The sequence below is a fragment of the Amblyomma mixtum genome, chromosome 9 (assembly GCF_055824585.1).
Source record: "Amblyomma mixtum isolate Tamu chromosome 9, ASM5582458v1, whole genome shotgun sequence".
NCBI lineage: Eukaryota > Metazoa > Arthropoda > Arachnida > Ixodida > Ixodidae > Amblyomma > Amblyomma mixtum.
The window spans coordinates 16,494,572-16,514,812 of NC_143020.1; the positions used below are offsets into that span (position 1 = coordinate 16,494,572).

The 20,241-nt window shown below is 47.0% G+C and overlaps 1 protein-coding gene across 2 annotated transcripts in view; it reads left to right on the forward strand.

Moving 5' to 3' along the window:
• LOC149328391 (uncharacterized) overlaps positions 1-20,241 on the forward strand; it is a 223,805-nt gene that overhangs the window by 90,727 nt on the left and 112,837 nt on the right. For both annotated transcript variants that reach the window (XM_089561824.1, XM_089561825.1), the window contains exon 2: positions 3,782-3,874. The gene's annotated coding sequence lies outside the window, so the exon portion shown is untranslated. The remainder of the gene's footprint in view (positions 1-3,781; positions 3,875-20,241) is intronic.

Here is a 20,241-nt window from a genome sequence, read left to right on the forward strand (position 1 = left end):
CCGAAATTATTAGTTTATTGAAGTCTCTCCCTCCTTCATAGTTGCGCGAAAATAAAAATGGCGTTCAGGATACATCACATTCCCAGTCAAGAAACTCGGCTGGGCAATTATTTCCAGCTGAAGACGCATATTCGTTGCTCTGGTGGTAATAAGTATTCTGGAGTTTGGAGTGTGCCAAGGGCAGCCGTGCTGTTGGTCGATCTTGCAGCCGTATAGGAAACACACGCCAGTTAAAGATATCGTAGTCGAAATCAAGAATAGTAGATGGCCATGGGCATGGAACGCAATCAGAAAGCAGATGACGGATCGCCTTACAGGATAACGCACCAGGTTCCAAGAGTAGGCCAAGTTAGCTTGGAGGTGGCACTTTGTCAGGTGGACATATAAGACTATCAACTCTGCTATAGGATTGGGCGCCTTCCGCTATCCCAGCAGAGGGCTCTTTGGAAACAAATGATAGAGTGGCATGTTTTGCAGTTGAAACAGTGAGGCTTATGATGGGGATGATGATGATGATGCTTTAGTGATGCTGAGGTGACGTTGGGATAGCTGACGGGTTTTACTAAACAAGTTTAAAATTCACAAACAATGGAGTGCATATTGCAACCGCGCAAAACGAAGAGGGACGAAGAGAGGAAAGCACAGGACAAGACGCTGAACTTCAACTAAGGTTTACTACAAGGAAAACCGCATTTATACAAGATTCGTAATCACACCTGATAAACAGCAGACACCATCACATTATACAGGCACGTGGGCGCGCTGGTGTCTGCTGTTTATCAGGTGTGATTACGAATCGTGTATAAATGTGGTTTTCCTTGTAGTAAACCTTAGTTTCCTTAAGATGAAGTGTGCTTGGGCCGGGCATGTAATGCGAAGGCAAGATAACCGCTCGTCCTTAAGGGTAACGGAGTGGATTCCAAGAGAAGGCAAGCGTAGCAGGGCGCGGCAGAAAATTAGGTGGTCGAATGAAATTAAGAAATTTGCGGGAATATGGTGGCCGCGGCTGGCGAAGGATACGGTTAATTGGAGAGACATTGGAGAGGCATTTGCCCTGCAGTGGGCGTAGTCAGGCTGATGATGATGATGATGATGAAACCTTAATTTAAGTTCAGCGTCTTGTCCTGTGCTTTCGTTTCTTCGTCCCTCGTCGTTTTGCGCGGTTGCAATATGCACTCCATTGTCAACCATCAACTAGCCCGCCTTCACTTGTTACATTTGACACAAAAGACAGAAAATATACAGTGTGACAATAACGAACAAGTAAAGAAACACACTTCCATCAAGGATCGTTCGGAAAGGCGTTTTAATGCCTGGTTTGGTTTCTGGGTTCAACGTCCCAAAGTGACTCAGGCCATGGAGGGAAGCAACAGTGGAGGGCTGCCTATAATTTCGACAACCTGAGGTGTTTTAATGCACTGAGATCGCTCAGTACACGAGCCTCTAGCCTTTCGCCCCATCGAGTTGTGGCCGTCGCGGCCGGTATCGACCTCGCGACTTTCGGGTTAGCAGCTTTTAATGCAAGTATTGCATTTTAACTACTCTAAGAAGGACTGCAAGTTCAGATCAAGTTGCTGGCAAGTTTCTTGGCCCGGAGCCGTGCCGTCTGCATACTGCCAGAGGCTTTCCAAGAAATATACTTAGTTACCGCAGTGTTGGCCTAGTTGTGGAGCATCCGCCTCGCATGCGGTAGGTGCGGAGTTCGATCGCCAGATTCGCCGGGTACCCACCGATGAAGCAATGGGCGTACAAGCTTTCCCTTGGTCTGGTGCTCGGCTTATTCAGAACGCAATGCTTGGGAAACGGGTCTTTGACCCCATCTTGAGCAAACGAAAGTACCCTGTGCCATGGCGCTTTTTGGCCGCAGATGCCCTAGCGCCATAATAATCCATCATCATCAAGTATACTTATTTGCTCCTTGCCTGCTTTCAAAATTCTTTAAAAAAACCTCTTGGAGGCCCTATTTATAATTTCCTCCTGCATATTGGAAAGCAACACGTGCGTATGATAATTATCCTTTAAAGAATAAGGTTTAGTGCAAAAGCTGTGCATCATCTCACAGACAGCATTATAAGCCAGCATTACAAGCATTATTCCAGTTAAGTCATTACTCAGGATTAAGCTGAACCGTCATTTTTTTTATTCCTGATAAACCTAGGATAATTCTACTGCCGTCACAGCGCTCCGCGCCTTTGTCATAGCAGGTGGATTAAGACGCAGTGCTGACTAACGGCATAAATAAAAAGAGTTAATGTTCAAAAAACACATAACATGGGGCCCTGCGCTAAATATGCCCGGCCGGCCCACGGGGCCTTGTTCCAGGAATTATTTCCCTCTTCACTACTTTTGCTCGCGTAACACTCTCTGCAGGGGTCTGTCGTGCCAAGGCTGGCAGGTCTTCGCCAAGAATCCTTGCAATGCGCCAACACAGACATTTGTATAAAAAATTGATAAAGTTGAATTTTCAGAACTTCTTACAAAAGCATAGTCCCAAAATCAGGGAAGCTTCATAGAAGTTAGGTTGGTTTAATCTGACGTGCAAGGAGCCAAAAATCTGCGTAAATGCTCATGCGCGTGCGGAGATACCCCTGTCCTTCCGAAGCCAAGCGAGGAAAATGCACTTGCAAAATTTCTGAGAACGCGATTTGCAGCAAGTTTTCTGGGTGGTGACCAACCAACGGAATGGTACCTCATGTAAACTGCGCAAAAGGCAGACAAGCACAAGCATAAACAACAGGGCGCTACGCAAATCCTGTTCTTCACTACCGTCGCCAGTCATCGCTTGCGGGAAAAAAATAAAATGATGTTATCCACCCTTGCACGCCACTTCTCAGCGCTTACTTTTGGTCTCTGCCTACTTCTTCTCATTTGTCGCTTGATGAAGAGCCAAGCACCTGTCAACTCAGGAGAAAAAAAAAGGTTTTGGAACTGAACGACAAATATGTCTTGCCAGGCGTGTTACCAAAGGCTATGCGGACAAGTAGTCAAGAAGCTATTAAATATATTGAAGTGATAGCTCAAAAGTCGCTTAGCTAAATGTAGGATAAAATTCGTCAACGTCTGCAACAAGCTTCACGCATAAGTCTTTGCGTTAATGGAGTTGCGGCAAGCAGATACGAGCTCCAGTGTAGTGAAGAAAACATCTATGCTTTGAAAAAGTATCACCGCCAATGTCCTGCCTGTGCACACGTGTATGCACGACAGTCGGAGAAATGTGCACATATAAGGCTGATGAAGCGTAACAGGATCCTGAGCCGTAAATGATATTCGAAAATTGCGCACCATTGTGCAAGATGTTAGAGCCCACAAGCTTTTGAGAACACGCTTATCTTATTGAAGCACAGAGACAAGCTTGCAAAAGAGGTAGTATACACTTTAATAGCGCTCACAGGATACTGCTGCAAATCCTTAACACTGATGTGCTAGAGTGAATTTTAACTTTTCTTACGCCCGCACCAGTAATTATGTTGTGTTGCGTGCGCACGTATTTTTATGCGTAAATCTAGTTTTTGCTTTCTACTGGTGGCGTACCCAATTTTATATAATAGCCGCCATGCAGCGCTGGCTCGTGAGGCTTGCCTTGTGACCCGTCAGTTTGTTGGAAACTGGCTTTCAAAACTGAAGATTATGTTGAGTGTGTACGAATTAATGTGGCTCAACCATTACTCTCCTCTCAAAAATATGCATGATCTTTCCTTTGCTCGTTGCATGATTAACCACATCGCTCACGGAGTGCGTGCAGGGTTACTAACGAAGCCACGCCCAATTCTGTTGTTTTCAGGTGGAGTGAGGTCATCTTGGCCGAAGGACTTTTCCGAGAATCGTGGAGGCCAGCTTCCTCATTGGTACACTTGGCGTAGACACTGCAGTACAGGTAAGTCGTTTTTCATAAAGTTCTCATAAAAGAGAAATCCATCCGATTTCGTTCTTCATCAAGAACGCTGTTTTTTTTTTATCGAGGGGGAGGGGCTGTCTTGGTGTTTCTCCGGCAGCGAAACAATAGTTTAAAAAAGAGATTTAAAAGATTGAAATTTTTTTCCGCACATTCGATTTCTACTTGTGACGTCATACCCGGAACGGACTGTGTAGTCGCCTTTGGGAGTTGAACTGTGGTGCAGCCTCGCCTAAGGTATTCGCGACAAAAAACACTCCTCATGTGCCCAGAGTTTGGTTGTGAAAACTGGTTTGGTTTGGTTTATGGGGTTTAACGTCCCAAAGCGACCAAGGCTATGAGAGACGCCGTAGTGGAGGGCTCCGGGAATTTCGACCACCTGGGGTTCTTTAACGTGCACTGACATCGCACAGTACACGGGCCTCTAGAATTTCTCCTCCAAAGAAATTCAACCGCCGCGGCCGGGATCGAACCCGCGTCTTTTGAAAACTGGTAGTAAGGGCACATGTATTTGAATATTTGACCTTTTCTGCCCTACTACATCTATTTTGTAAGTAAAAGCAGTTTGACACTGGCATTCGGTAATAGATTCATACAATCTAACATAAATTGGTTCTCAGTGTTCTGTTACGCATTCATATTGCTGATAAACCCCTTCCTATGCGAGGGTGACCGCGCATCACGTGACAGAAACTTCGGGCCTTGTAGGTGCGAAGCGGTGACGTACCTTCGGTGATGCGTAGGCGGTGGAGAGAGTTTGCTCTTACTGCGCAAACGAGTCCCGCTCTTCGTGCTCATAGGCTGGGTCTAAGGGGTGTTGTTTCTTTTTTTTCCCTTGGGTTTGGTAAGTCCTCAAAGTATGGGCTGCGATGTGCCTGCGGTGACGTCCTCTGTTTTAGCTGCCGGCTCGCTGAATGTTCGCATAAGCTGCATCAAGCATCTAGCCCCTTTTTGTAGGCGTTGCAAGTTTCCTCGAGCAACTGTGATGAATGATATAGCACACTTTTTGTTATGTTCTTCAGCGAAAATGACATTGGCCCCTCAGTAAAACGAGCTTTTCGGCGAGTTCATTTGATACTTCACAAATAACTATAGGGTCAGAGTCACGTTAACGTTACGAATGATCTCGAGCTGTTTTTCCGTGCTTGTACTTGTCTTCCAGATATGTCTCAGTGATACTTGTCGGGGCCCTAAATAGGTTGTGATCCTCTTTCCTCTTTTATGCGGCTTTAAGTAGCTTATTGTAATTTATTATTCAGCCTAATTAATGAAAGTGACAGTTTCATACCCCCTTTACTAGCAGCCTGTCCCTCACCAGTTCATAACGCCTTGCGCCTTGCTCAAAAGGGCCAGGTCTAGTTAGCGGTAGTCTATGATATACTACATAAAATATGCTTACCCGCGTGATTAATTGTTTCAGTCCTGCAGATGAAACAAGCAGTTTCGCAGGGCAAAAAGGTTAGAGAAGGAGCATCCATCGGCGAACACAGGTGCTTGGGAAGAGCAGCACAGGTTCAGGTCGTTAGAATGGATAGTGCGGATCACTGGCCGGTTAATAGAGTGCGGTTAACGATCGCGCCCTACCACGCTTTCCGCGGCACAGCCAGCGTATTTTAAGTAAGCGCGTCCTGTGTCTGGAAAATTCTTACCGAGTTTCCCGGCGAAGAGAATCACGTTAGGGTAATCTGGAGCCCTGCGAAGGAATGCCGCCCGATTGCTTGAGAATAGCGTGATGGTGGGGGGAAGGCGCGCTTCAGATACGGCCGCAATTAGAAGACACCCCTTCTTCAACACTTCATAACTGTGCCCATTAACAGAGCGCAAAACATCACGTTACCACAACTTCCCCTCTCTTTACAGTGTCTACTCTTCTAGCCCATACGCTTTCTCCAGTTCAGGTCGTCCTACATAGCGTCCAGACCGGTCGGTTTAACTTCCTGATTGGCATCCGCCTTGGATGTTATCCAGGTCACATCTCCCGAGGATTTCCTTAGGGGAATCCTGGGGATGTCTCAGTCTATGATGCAAAATTTATCTAAAAATTCCCCGGTCTCAAGTACTTCCCCCAGGATTTACTTAAGGCGATTCTGTGAGATTCTAGAGAAATTTTCAAGCAAGGGAAATCCTTGACGGCTTGATGACAAGCAGAACTGGCCCCGACACATGCGTGAGCACGGCACCTGTTTTTTGCCTAAACAAAGAGTACAAATTTATGGGAAGTAGATAACAGCCGCTCATGAATGCATTGGCATCGATACCGAGGCATTCTGTCTGTCTGCTTTCATTGACAGAAGTAAAAACGAGCTTGCAGCCATGTTAGCAGCCCTCTTTTATATTTGGGAAATTTTCGGTGCCAGTATGCTTCCACCTATCTGTCAGAGCATGCTTTCCTGCTGTGAACATCTACTGTAATAAAAGTACCTTTGACAATAAGCAGTTTTGCTTCTCTCTGGAAGGCACATTCATTAGGGCTAGTTGCAAATTTCCGCTTCGTCTTTGGGCTCTTCCTCACGCCGTCTATCTTGCGATTGTGTTCTTTAGCACATAACGCCATTTTTAGGCAAATGCTGAAGCGTGCTATTTTCGTTCAGTAGTAAGGGGCCTTTTACCGCAGAGATAGTTGACCACATGTAGCGGTTTCTGAGTAAATCCCCGTAATTGTCCGTTGTGGCGTTGCGACAGGCCTACGCCACAGCGCGTTTAAAATATGCGAGCACGAGTCTGGCCTCGCTTAGCGACAGGACCGTAGAGACAGGACCCAACCTGTGTTAGCAGTCGCTGCATTCGTGGCGCACAAAGCTTTTCCGGCGGTTCTGCAACTCTAAATCTCTCTCGACGGTTGCCCGTAACGACAAGCAGCCGGCGAAGCGAAAGTATTGTGTAGCTCGGTGCGGCGCTTCGACTCGCACTGTTATGCAAAATAGGCCTTTGGGAGCAGCACGACGGACGCCAGCATTATCGACGTCCATTCGCTTCGAAGTGCCCGCCGCTCCTGCTGAATTTTTGAGCTTGTTAGTTGAAAGTACGCTAGAGCGGAGTACTCCAGCATAGCGCGAAGGGGCGTTCGTGGGGTAAGCGTCCTTCAGAAGTGCGAGGAAAAAGTTTCTCAACAAAGAAAAAGGCTTTGAGGCAGTCTGTAGCGCTCTGTCCTCTACTACTTCAGTGTCAGACTCCTTTGGAAAAGCCGAACGTGACAGCGAAGTTTTCAGCAATCCATGCCGTCTTCCTCGACAGCCCGCAAGATGGTCCCCGTAATATAAGGCGAGAAAGTTTGGTACTACTAAGAGTCTAGGCTAACTCAAGCAACCACTTTCAAGCCGGCAAGTTCTAGACCACATTCTTGATCTGCATCGTTGTGTAGCTAAGCGACGCTTCCTGAGTTGGTCTTTACGCTTTTCCCACATCGTCAGCATTAGATGTGGTAGTAGTGAAGGTAGAAGTTTGGGCTTCTTGGTTATACTCAATAAGGGGTGCACAAGTCTGCGAAATAAACAAGAACAGAGACACCAGATAAACGGTGACAAGTGACGCCTGCTTCACACGCTACGAAACACGAGATGACAGACAGGAAATGAGTTTATGCTGCTACGGACTATGTCTGCGTCAGTTATTGCCGCTTTTCCCTGCGTCCCGGTTTTCGTGTTCCCTATGACCCACACTTAACAACCTGCAGCATAGCGGTAGCTCCTTATGTAGGCATACGCTAGGAAACGCATCATGTCCAACATTCTTAGGCAAAAATTTTGAATATTGCAAGACTAAGGTACTGGTATAGAAATATTGGAGGTAACAGTCCATTATTCCGATATATATCAAGCTATTTGTTTGATAGTGTTCTATAGATCCCATCGAGCAGCTAACGCTGTCATAGAAAACCAATGGGTGACGCGTTTGACGATAGCAAAAATGTTAATAGGAAAAAAACGCAAGCCTGAAGAAGGGAAATTGGCGCATATATTGATTGTTATCGCGTTATCTTACAATATATCAAAGAAATTTCCCGTTCGAAAGTCTTTTGTCCAGAATTGTTGGCTATGACCGTGACTTGCGACGAAGGAATAGCTTCCATACATGGCTGCAAAAAGAGCGATTAGTCTCCACGCTTGCCCGTCATCACACGGTGTTTTGTTCTGTTCATCTGCTCATCCGTTGTGCTCTGTTTATTGCACTTTCGTTACACTCTGCGAATAACGAAGGCTGTAACGGCCGTGCAATGTCTTTAATGGAGTTATTTTCTTAGAAAAGGGTAGATCATAAGTATATATATTGTTAATCTCAGCTGCTTCTAAATAGAAGATTGATCCGAAAATTAATTACAAGTTGTGGTTAATAGGCAACTACCCGTTGTCCAGCGAATAATATGTGAGCAATGCTTCAGTCAGCGTGTTTTGACGGCCTGCAGAGTTTCAATCGCTACGACCGCGCATAATGACATCTGGGCATACAAGAGTTAATGCGTTGCCATGTTTCAGGCCATGGTCACATCAACTTGCACGCATTACGCAGGGGCTGTAACCACAAGAACTCCACATATTACACAAAATATATTACTCCTCAATTTTCAGAGTGGTATAACAATGTTTGTCGCAGTCTGAACAAATCCCGAAGCATTCAGCTTCTCCTGCAGAGAAGCTGGGGCGGAGATGGTGGGCTACTACAATCCACCAGCCGAAGAGGGCCTTTTGTATGGCCGCACGATAGGTGTCCTTATGCTTCTTGCGACCTCCTCTGGTAGCCTTTCAGTTGGTTTTTCAAGCTCCCCATTCTGGCAGTGGCTTGTCTGTCTCTTGGGCCGCATTACGTTCCAAAATTCACAGTGCGTGAATCCTTTTCTGTTTCACCCGTGCGAATTTAAACATACCTGATTTTTCGATGTTCGCCGCGACGTCACTCTCGTATCTGTCTCGATGTATCTTCACGCGCCATCTGCATTGGTTTGGTTTGGTTTTGAAAATTTAATCTCCAAAAGTTACTCAGGCTACGAAGGACGCCGCAATGAAGGGCTCCGGAAACTTTGACCACCTGTGGTTCTGAGTCTGAAAGAGCCTTTCGTGTGATGAGTTCCTAAATTTAAACAGTAGTTGGGACAAGCATAACCACCTTAAATGTTTCAAGAGAGCGTTTGGGAGCCTTGCTCCTTTCGGAGGTAAAATTGTTTGATGATTTCAAGAATTTAAAAGGAGCAAAATTTGTCAAGAACAGCGGCAAGGGTGTGTTCCCGGTGACCACTCTGACTCTGGAGATAATCGCCCCTGGTGAAAAAGCTCCGCGAAAACAGGCAACTGTCACTTATGTTTGTACAGTCGTTATATTTGGTGAGTTTGTTGAGCTCGGGTACTGACTGAAGGAGCCGCTGCCGCAGCCAATTGATGGGGCTTGATTACTCGCAGACCAGGAAGCTTATTCAAACTCTGCACTACTGAAGTGCTTCACCAATGTGGAATGGCAGCACCGGAAAGCCCAAGAAGGCCCTGGCCAGGACTGCTTCAAATACTGGGGCTAGCAGCATTTGATCGCCTTCCAAAACTTTATCCAAGAATGCGTTAAATGAGCTGTGCTATAAATTTCTCGCCAAAACCCTGTAGGCAGCGAGACAGACCGCAAAAGTCGTATCTTGTAGGACGGAAAGGATCTCACTTGCAGTGCTCATCACAAACTCTGTAGAAGCCAGGAAATGTAAACAACGCCCGACACATGTCGAAATCGCGTCACATGCGCACCTTCCTTCGTAACCGGCAGATTTATGCCAGTACTGCCCTTTCAAGTTTACCTTTCACGCCGCGCGTGCAGGGCTTCCGACTGACCTCCACACGGCAGAATCCGGGGCACAACCCTTTGCCCGACTTTGAGTATGCCTAAGCTTAGCAGGCGTCGTCCTACTGGGACCGGAGGGAGGCGCTATTTATACTCCGCCCCCCGCAGTTCTGTGCAGCGCAGGCAGAGGCTAAGGCGCACTTAACTCACGCCTCGCACAGTTCTCATGCCGATGTTCACAGTATAGCCTTTGAATAGAGTTAATATTCATGTTCTGCATTCAGCGACTCTCCACAGGTGTTAAGGCAGAGCATAGTCTAGATTTAGTATGCAGAGACTGCAGTGAGCTACAGTGCGCAGCGACGTCGGGGCGGTCGAGTGCTGCGGCGAAGTATTTTGCCTTCAACGAAAGCCAAAACCGTCACCAACACAAGGGAGCTTGCAACTACTGAGGTGAAGTGTAACGCCGCTTCAACCGCATCGCTTGAGACGTCCTTTGCAAAGGCCGTCCTCGGCGTCATCGTCCTTGGCTGTATTCCATCCCCAGTATCTCCAGGTAGTGCCAGCTCTGAATCATCCCAGGGGTCTCAGCGCACAGGTGAGCAGGTAATGGAGGCGGGCCGGGGTTGATCTTGTCGGCCCTGGCAGCCGGTGGTGGAGGCGAGGGCAGTTGCCGCAAGATGTAGCTGTTCTCGTTTCATCAATTATCATACAGCGGCCTATGACTCTTCTGGAAATGTGCGGTTGAGGGCTACCCACGATATGGCACAATGTTACTACGGGATAAAAGTGAACTAATTATGCGTCGATGGAGAGGGGCCCGAGAGACTCCGCAGTAGGAGAACATCAAACACGACACAATGAAGCAAAAAGGGAGTCGCTGTCATCAAGATAGCGTAAAAGAAGGCTTGAGAGCATTTTCTCCGGAAAAACGAGTTTTTACTGGCTTTCCTACAGCTTCTATTCCTTGGAAAGCATAAAAGAAAAAGAATGACTGACCAAGGGAAGTAGAGCGGACCGTTTTAATTTTAACAATACGAGGATTTTTTTAAGGCTCGCGTTGCTTTAAACAATAGTTATATTCATTTGCATCTGGCAATCGCTTCGAATTATGCGCACCAGCCAGTCGTAGACTTTGAAACAGTGAGAGTATTCTGGCCGTATCGCTCGAATGTAATTAATTAACCCAGCTATCAATCAGTTTTTTTTTCTTTTTGCATGAAAACGTGCGAATCTTACGAAAAGATTTTTGTTAATTTTTTTTTCTGGGTGGCCTTTGCTGTGCGCGATTGGGATCAATATGTGAAGCAACATTTCGCAAGCTGTAGCAATTTCGGAAGAACATTCCTGCCATACAAAGAACGCTCGCAATACTGAGCTTGTAGCTGCACTAACTCTAATTAGAATCTTGAGAGCACGTATTTGTTTTGTTCCCAATATGTCGAGCTAACGAGTCTATTGTGTGCTGTGAGAAATTAAATAAATTATGGAAGTACTATTAGCTGCCTGATTCCCTTATTGTAGCATAATAAACGCTTTTGCGGCGGCCAGAACAACGCTCTCAGTGAGAATGTGGAATTGTTAGAAATCTCTCGAAAACCACTAGGGCTGTAAATGGGCTTCCGTCTAGGAATGCCGGCAAGAGAGGTTAGTCATTTTTTAGTAAAAATAAGCACATAATCCATCACATATTATAGCTCCTTATTAAGGAGTGTATATACTTGGTTTCCGTTCATCTTTCTCTGCTATGTGCGTGCAGACTGGAATAGTTTAGCCGTGTCACTTGGCACACTATCAAAACTTCCCTATAGCCTTCAGTATGCATTTACTTAGTGAAAATTGGTGTTATCCTGAAAGCATTGCGCTTTTGAGTGTTTTCTTCTAGTTCTATATGTGAATCATTATCACTATTTACTCTTTTTCGTGCCATGTTGGAGCTTCAGTGCATAGCAAAATTAAACAAATATATAGTGATAGGAATTTTTACGTCTTTCTAAACGCATCTCAATGAAGTGTACATGGTGAGCCTCAAGTGAAAGTTAATGGTCAACAATATAGGCGAAATAGTGTGATTTTATTGCCGTGTTTTGTGCGGCCTGCAAAAAACAAGTGAAGTGTAATTAAGATCACGGGAACAAGACACGGCACGAATAAATCTAAAGGATTGCTCACTGCAGGATTCAACTGCAAAAAGGTTACAAAGGACCCAAATTCACTTCGCCAAAGCCGCGTTCCACAATGTTGTGACGACTGTACTTTCCGGTGAAAGTTTGGCTGAGAGCATATTCTGGACGCCTTTTATGTTGTTTCCTTTCTTCGAATCGATTTTCCATGCGTCACACCTGGACACCATTCTCCTTGGCTGTCCTGGCATTCCTATTCCGTTTCTCTTACTCTCTTCCCGGCTTCGATAAAGCAGAATGCGTGTACCTTTACTCGCCAATTATGAGGTCATAGCAAACCACTGCTAATGTTAAAGCGGTAAAACAAAGAAAAAACATAAGAAAAGAACATGCACAGGTCCGTCTCACTCCCTCCCAAAAACACCTATTGGGCAGTTTGCTCACTGCCGTCAGAGATAGATAGAGAGAAACAGTGAAGGCAGAGAAGTTAATCAAACGGGTATCCGGGTGTGACAACGAGATACGGAAAAAATAAAGTAAGTAAAAAAAGTTTAGACAAGGTAATTTTACGAGACGCCATACAGAGTGCTGCCAGGCTTGAAAAAAAAAACAAGAACGGTAAAACAGTGTAAGAACAGAGGCGGAAATGTCCCCCATGCGCGCCTACCACCAACCGCCAGGTGCTCTCGGGCGTCGGGGTCCGCCAGGATAAGCTAATCGTGTCTCGAGCAACATTCTGGCTCGCGGTCGCCACTACGACGCTCGCGGTAGTAGCGTAAGCGAGGCGGAGAGGGGGGGGGGCAAGAGCGTCTCTTTTTAGCCGCCCCCGGAGTTTGAATCTGTCACGCGGCGTCCCGAAATAGCCCCCCCGCACCCGGCACACCACCGTCTTATTCGCGGGGCTCCCCTCCTTGCTTGCAGGGGCCGCCGACGACGCTGTAGCCGACATGGGTTCTCCCCCGCCCTGTCCTTCTCTCCCTGCATGTCGCGGGTCGACGATGCATCACTCATGTAGACGGTGCGCGCGCCGTGTTCGCGTAACGCCTCCACCGCCGTTAACTATGCGGCTCGCGTACGACGTGTTCAGGTAGTCTACGGGACGACGAGCAGTGGGAAGTCTGGTCTCATTAGTTCCCAGGTATCTGCACCGTCTTGGCGTGCAAATGCCTGTAGCGACAAGCAAGTTCTTCGGTCTTGCAGTTTAATCGCACCAGGCGTGGACATACAAGTCAAGAACGACGCAACTAGAAAAACAGAACTGCGGAAGTGTCAACTCATCCCGAATGTGTAGTGAGCTGAAATTCCAGCTTTTTCAAGCTGTAATGGAATGATGTTTGCGCATTTGAGTCTAATTCGTCATCATCATCACCAGCCCGACTACGCCAACTGCAGGGCAAAGGCCTCTCCCATGTGTCTCCATTAACCCTGTCCTTTGCCAGTTGCGGCCACTATATCCCCGCAAACTTCCTAATCTCATCCGCCCACCTAACTTCCAATTAAAAATTTTGAGGTAAACAGGGGCGGGTAGGTATGATCAGCTATCCAAAACACACTGAAAATCTGTCAGCTGGTGTGTAGGTGATGAAAAACTATTCCAGCAGGATGAGAATAGTGGGAGGTAGGAGTGCGTGGTAGGTCTGTCCATATTGTCACGTAGCAGTTGGTACAGGTAGCGCCGCGTCCAGACGGCAGAGGAACGCCAACACCGAGATGATGCCAGCGCACACCGAGACGGCCAGGATGGAACGTCGAGCTTCGTCTTCTTCAGCAGCGAACCGCGTGGCGCACGAGCTGCGTGCCGAACAGCCGCCGAGCGGCTATTGTTGTAGACGCGGCATTACCCTCCCTCTCGGAAAGAGCATCGGCCCGATGCTTTAACAAGAAAATAGGGAGAAAGAAACAAAAAAAAAACAGAGTAACGCACAGCACGTAGTCACTGAATGTCTCGCGAAAAATAGGGCTTCATCCGCACTACATGAACAATCTCTGGTCTCTGCTGACGGCGAGTAGTCCGGGAAGCCCCGTCAGGGAGGACTTCATAGGTTACGTCGCTTAGCTGACGGAGAACTCGGTAGGGGCCGAAATACTGCTTGAGCAGTTTTTCGGAAAGGCCACGGCGTCGAATGGGGGTCCATACCCACACTTTGTCGTCCGGGGCGAACGTCATCAGTCTGTGGCGGCGGTTGTAACGTCGGGCGTCACGGTCTTGTTGGTTCAGGATGCACACTCTTGCAAGTTGTCGAGCTTCTTCTGCGCGAAGCGTGAACTCCTCGGCGCCAACGTCGGGGTCGCGGCCATCATGGGGCAGCATTGCTTCCAACATTGTCGACACTTCGCGGCCGTACAACAGACAGAAGGGCGTCCTCCGCGTGGTTTCCTGTTGAGCCGTGTTATACGCGAAAGTAATATATGGCAGGATATTGTCCCAAGATCGATGCTCAACGTCAACATACATGGACAGCATGTCGACGAGAGTTTTGTTGAGGCGCTCGGTCAGGCCATTCGTCTGGGGATGGTAGGCGGTTGTCTTCCTGTGAGTAGTGCCACTCAGCCGCATGAGGGATTCCAAGAGTTTGGCAGTGAAAGCGGTGCCTCTATCCGTGATAATTAGTGCTGGAGCGCCATGCCGGAGGACGATGCGTTCCACGAAATATTTCGCAGCCTCGGCTGCTGTGCCGCGCTGGAGGGCCTTGGTTTCAGCGTAGCGCGTAAGGTAATCAGTAGCGACGATAATCCACCGGTTTCCCGAAGATGAAGTTGGAAAAGGGCCGAGAAGGTCCATGCCAACTTGCTCAAACGGGAGTCTGGGCACTTGAACGGGATGTAAAAGTCCAGCTGGCTTGACAGGGGGTGTTTTTCGTCGTTGACAATTACGGCACGTGCGCCCATAGTGTCGTACAGTCGCCGCAAGCTTAGGCCAGTAATAGCTCTTTTTGATACGAGCCAGAGTGCGGGCGTAGCCGAGGTGACCTGCGGTGGGCTCGTCGTGACACGCCTGCAAGATTTCTTCACGGAGATTCGCTGGAACGACGAGGAGGTAGTCGCTTCCGGTTGGAGAAAAGTTGGCTTTGTACAGCACGTTGTTGCGCAGACAAAAGGAGGACTGGGTTCTTGCGAAGGGCTGGGGAACCTCCTCGGTACGTGCTTCCAGGAAGTCGATGAGAGGTTTCAGCGCCGGGTCCTCACGTTGCTGACTGGAAATAGTCGCTGCGTCTACGGCTGCGATGAGAGGAAAGTCCGGTTCGTCGTCGTCGCGCGCAGCCTCGACTGGATATCTGGACAAGCAGTCGGCATCGTTGTGCTGGCGCCCTGATTTATAGACGATGGACATGTCAAACTCCTGAAGGCGTAAGCTCCAACGCGCAAGGCGGCCAGAGGGATCCCGTAAGTTCGTCAACCAGCAGAGAGAGTGGTGGTCGGTTACAACTTGAAAATGTCGGCCGTACAGGTAAGGTCGAAATTTTGTCACAGCCCATACCACGGCAAGGCATTCTTTTTCGGTCGTGGAATAATTAGATTCGGCACGAGACAGAGTGCGGCTGGCGTATGCTATTACGCGCTCAGCGCCGTCCTGCCACTGGACGAGTACAGCACCGAGACCCACGTTGCTGGCATCTGTGTGGACGAGAGTCTCCGCACGAGAATCGAAATGACCAAGGACAGGCGTGGTTTGCAAGCGTCGTCGTAATTCATCAAATGCCTGCTGCTGCTGTTCTGTCCACGTGAATGGGACGTCCTCTCTTGTAAGATGCGTCAACGGTGCAGCAAGTCGGGAAAAGTTGGCAATGAACCGCCGGTAATACGCGCAAAGGCCCAAAAAACGCCGGACCGTTTTCTTGTCCGAAGGAGTGGGAAAGTTGGCGACGGCAGCTGTTTTAGCAGGATCCGGCCGGACTCCACGATGGCTGACGACATGGCCCAGGAAAAGGAGCTCCTCATAACCTCATGTAGCTGAAGAATTCCCTGCATGCTTCTTCCCGTAGCAATTGCGTCAATATTCTTTATGTGAAAACTGTGCGGAAATGGATTTAAAGTCATGGCTCCTAACCGTGCGGCTCCACACGCGCGCTGCTTATATTTTTCATTGATGTACCAGGCAGACAGTGGTAGGACTCCGTAGTACCAGGAAGAAATGTGTGCTTACGACTGCGGTAAAGAGGCCCACCAGAAGTACCGCATACATTAGAAGGGTCGGCAACTGCGAGCAGAGCCGCCAGTATGTGCACTATCCTTGCCTTTAGAGTGAGTCATGTGCAATGTACACCCTCTAAAGTTTAAGATTTTTAAGGTCATGAAAACAAATAATAGGCATGTTTGGCCATAAACCTTGACTACCGCAATGGATATTCGACTGAAAGCAGAGCAAAACTTTAGGAATTGTTATCAGCTATTGATATGTTCCATCCTTCTTGAATTTTGGGAGTACTCGGGGTAACAGAATAAAATGTGCAGTATCTCCGTATGGTGCACTGGCAAGTAAAGCTTCCTATCAAATAACTGGCCGCTATGTATGGTGCGCGGCCGCGATATTTACAGTACTTTCAAACAGAATCAAAATATTAATATGTTATTACATTGCTATTATGACAGAAGTGCTATTGCCAATTTGCGCTTCTGCCTGCAAGGTATGCAAACGAGAACGAATATCGAGTGTATACAATCCAAAAGATTGAAATGTTTTCATGTTGGACATGGAGGAAAGAATGGTTTGAAGATATCCGAGTGACAATGCAAGTAATCACGGAAATGTCTGCAGTATTAGATCTGGATGTCTCATGAAAAACCTTATTGACCAGTGCATGTGCTGTCGATGTTCCCAATCATTAAATAAATATTTATGATATCGTGATACTAAAACAAAGACCAATAAAGTAAATGCAGAGAAAAAAAAACTTTGGAGATTGGTATGTTTAGCTGTGCGTTAGTGCGATTTTTTACACGCAAACCAAATTTTGCTGAACTATTTCCTATTTCTTCCTATACCGATGCACTGGTTGCACCCTGCCATCATTTAGTGCTCGTAGGCGAATAGTATGCACTGTTTCATACATAAAAATACCTTACGCATGACTGGAGAGAAGAAAATATGCAGCCAAAATTAGATGCCTATACTTCTTTAAACGGAACATGAACTCTGTTGACATTTTACGTTTTATCAGACTTGAATACCCTGCATCTTTACGTCACTGCCCTGCTTTCATGCCACCAACTTTTCAAACATTTTTTTACTGACGTCTACCGCAGATTCATTGAAAGTTCCATGGTTATTTTTAAACCCCGCGGCTTCAGGGATTGTGATCTCGCTGCTTATGAGCCTCCAATTTTACAATCGTTTTTTGGTAACTTCAACCGCTGATTCATTCATATGACCATTATCTCTAAACCCTAAGGTCTCAGGTAGAGTGACTGGGCCTGCATCGACAAGCAGATAGATGTCGCCACATCAGAGTTGAAGATTTCAATTGTTTCTACAGACGTCGAACACACTGCGCGTGTGTCATCTTCGTGGATAAATTTCTGTTTGCAGCTTCGCGCTCTTAGAGAGGCTGATATTGTTTCAAAGGGTAGGCCACTGCCTCTGGAATTATGAGAGACCTATTCCATCGTGACCTTCGTGATTTGCCTGCAGTGGCTTGCAGATGGCGGCTCCACCTGGTAGCGGCGGATAAAAGCGGTTGCATCTGTCACCATTATTAGGTCAAGGCAGTTTTTCTTCTTTACCTGATAATTTATTCTTAAGACATTTTTATCGCTGGATTTTTGCTACTGCATGTCTTGCACTGTTTTGCTCCCAGGCGGTTGTGGCTTTATAAACTATCTCAAAATTACTAACTTAGGTTTAGTTTGTTCAATAACTACGTGTTTCTCGACAATCCGTAAACCCCTTAATTTGGCCCACTCCTACTGCGGTCTTTTTAATAAATGGTCCTTGGCGGAAATTTGGCTATAGTAACATCAAAAGGGTCTAGTCAGGGATACACCAGGCAAGTTACAACACCGACAGGGGCACGAAAGGTATTATTTATTAGAAATATTTGCAGCGCTCGTTGGCAGTTACCATACGGAGTTATTTCCAAACACACAGATAAAACGAAGATTGCAAAGAAAGCATCAAACCAATTTCAATACGAACAATACAAATATCTCATCGCAACTAAAATGAAACACAAGAAACACATTTTCAATAACCAGCATAACGCAAGCAGTTACGAAATTCATTACGCTTTGGTTAAAACATTAACTGTGCATTCTTGCCCAGATTCCGCATGGTGACCACCCTGTAAGAAGACAAATTCCTAATCTCATCCATCGAAACATTTTTGACAACCGTGTCGTTCGTTTATCTTTAAATTAACTCCTCTACTCGTATGCGCCATTGGTTACAATGACTTTGCATGACGTGCCCTTTTCATGGCTAGTTGTTCTTCTTAATTTTATCTAGAGTATCGTTAACTCCTCTTTCTTGCCTAAAGTATTCTCTCTTCGTGCCTCTTCACTTTCTGTCGGCAGTTCACTACGTGCTACAGAAAGTTGCATTCCGTTAACACTTTCTATGCCACGCTACATATCGTAAGTTGTTTGTCCTTTGCCATGCTGCTGCAGATTTCTTAAATTTTATTCCTAATACTTAGTCAACGTTCTACTTGGAGTGTCTAGTTTCTCGAGCGCACGCTACAATTCTTCACCAAACATTCTTACCAGTGTAATGTCATTAGAAATTCGGAGGCTGATCGCGTGCTCGCCATTAACTCTTGTCCCCAGCCTTCGCGACAGCGGACGCGGCTGCTGATATTACGACCAAGTGAAATCTTTTTGTCGCGAGAGCTACACTACGCCAGCCACTTCGCGAGGTCAGCACCATGGGCACGGTGTCGCGCCGAACGGGCGATGGCGTTCCTTCGTAAAATTGAAAATTCGTTTTTGAGGAGAGGGAATAGGCAGTAACTGTCTCACATATCTCTCTGGATACCTGAACCACGCCATGGAGGAAGGGATAAACAGTGGGATCAAAGAAGCTGTTTATGGTTTATGAGGGTTTAACGTCCCAAAGTGACTCAGGCTGTGCGGTACGCCGTTGCGAAGGGCTCCTGAAATTTAAACCACCTGGTGTTCTTTAAAGTGCACTCATATCACACAGTACAAGGGCCTCTAGAATTTAGACTCGATCGAAATTCTAGCCGCCCGCCTCCGCAGCTATGCGCATGTGCAGAGTGTCGTCGGATATGCGGCGCGTATATACATCACAAGGATACGGAGCCTGTGGTAGAAATGGACAGCTCGGAGGAAGCTAGGACTCGTCGTATGAACAAAGGCAACAGGAGGCGGCGAGCCGAGGAGACTGAGGAAGAGCGCGCTACGCATCTCGATAAGCGACGTAAGGACGACGCGGCTAGACGGGCCCGCTTAGCCGAGGAGAGTGCATCCACGGCGACAGATGACGATGAATCGAGTTCTGCGTCTATGAAAGAAGCTAGAGTCTCGCTACTCTACCAGGTTTAACCAGAGCTAAACCAGAGGTAACTTTCTTCAACAGATATAATACGCCTCAAATGCTTTAATCTGACCGTCCCTGCCTTTGACTCTAGAAATAGCGACTTGGCTACGTGACGTGATCACCACAATACTGTGAAGTCCGAATTTATGTGAAGTGCTTCCTCAAGGGCTTGGTAAACCAGGCAGTAATTGATAGCTCGTGCCTCGAAATCGAAACGGCAACCTGCAATGTCCCGAGGGATTTGTAGTAAGCCCTCAGTGGCTCGAAGGTGATCGAGGAATTTCACCGACAGAAAGAGCTGCACGTACGGTGGGTGACTACTTCTCCCTTTGCATTGCGAAACGTGGCAAACGATGTTGCACATATTTAGGAATCGTAATGAGGTTGACCGTCCAGGAGTTTCGCCTGAACTATGACGGACGCTGCAGTGGAGAGCCTCAATTGATTTCCAACTCTAGGGATCTTTTAACGCATACGGCCATCGCACGACTAAAGGGAATTCATTAAAGGGCACGGCATTCGGCCTCCGACATAATGCGGCCGCTGATGCAGAGACCCAGTACTATGATTTTTGGCGGGCTCGGAAGTGAAAAAACCATGAATTGATCTTGGCGGGCGCTCCTGAAAAATTACTTGCCAGTGAATTAAAAATGAGGGAGTGGCCACGCAACATATAATAATCGGGTTGGGCAGTTATAGTTACGTTGTTTCTGCATTAAGCCGTTGCATGCATCTCGTACGTCATATCATTAGTGATCAATATTGGTTAGTTTAAAGGTACGGTGTTCGCTGTAAATGTTCCATGAGCCTCTGGTGGTGAAATATTTGAAAGTTTACAGGACGTTATTTGCGTTTCTAGAAGTTCTCTGTTCGCTTAGCGGGTTCATTCCGCTCATTTATGGCGGATACGAATGTGGCTACAGTGTTGGTGGAAAGGAACCACTGCCTTACGGTGTCTGAAATGATTCACCGACCTT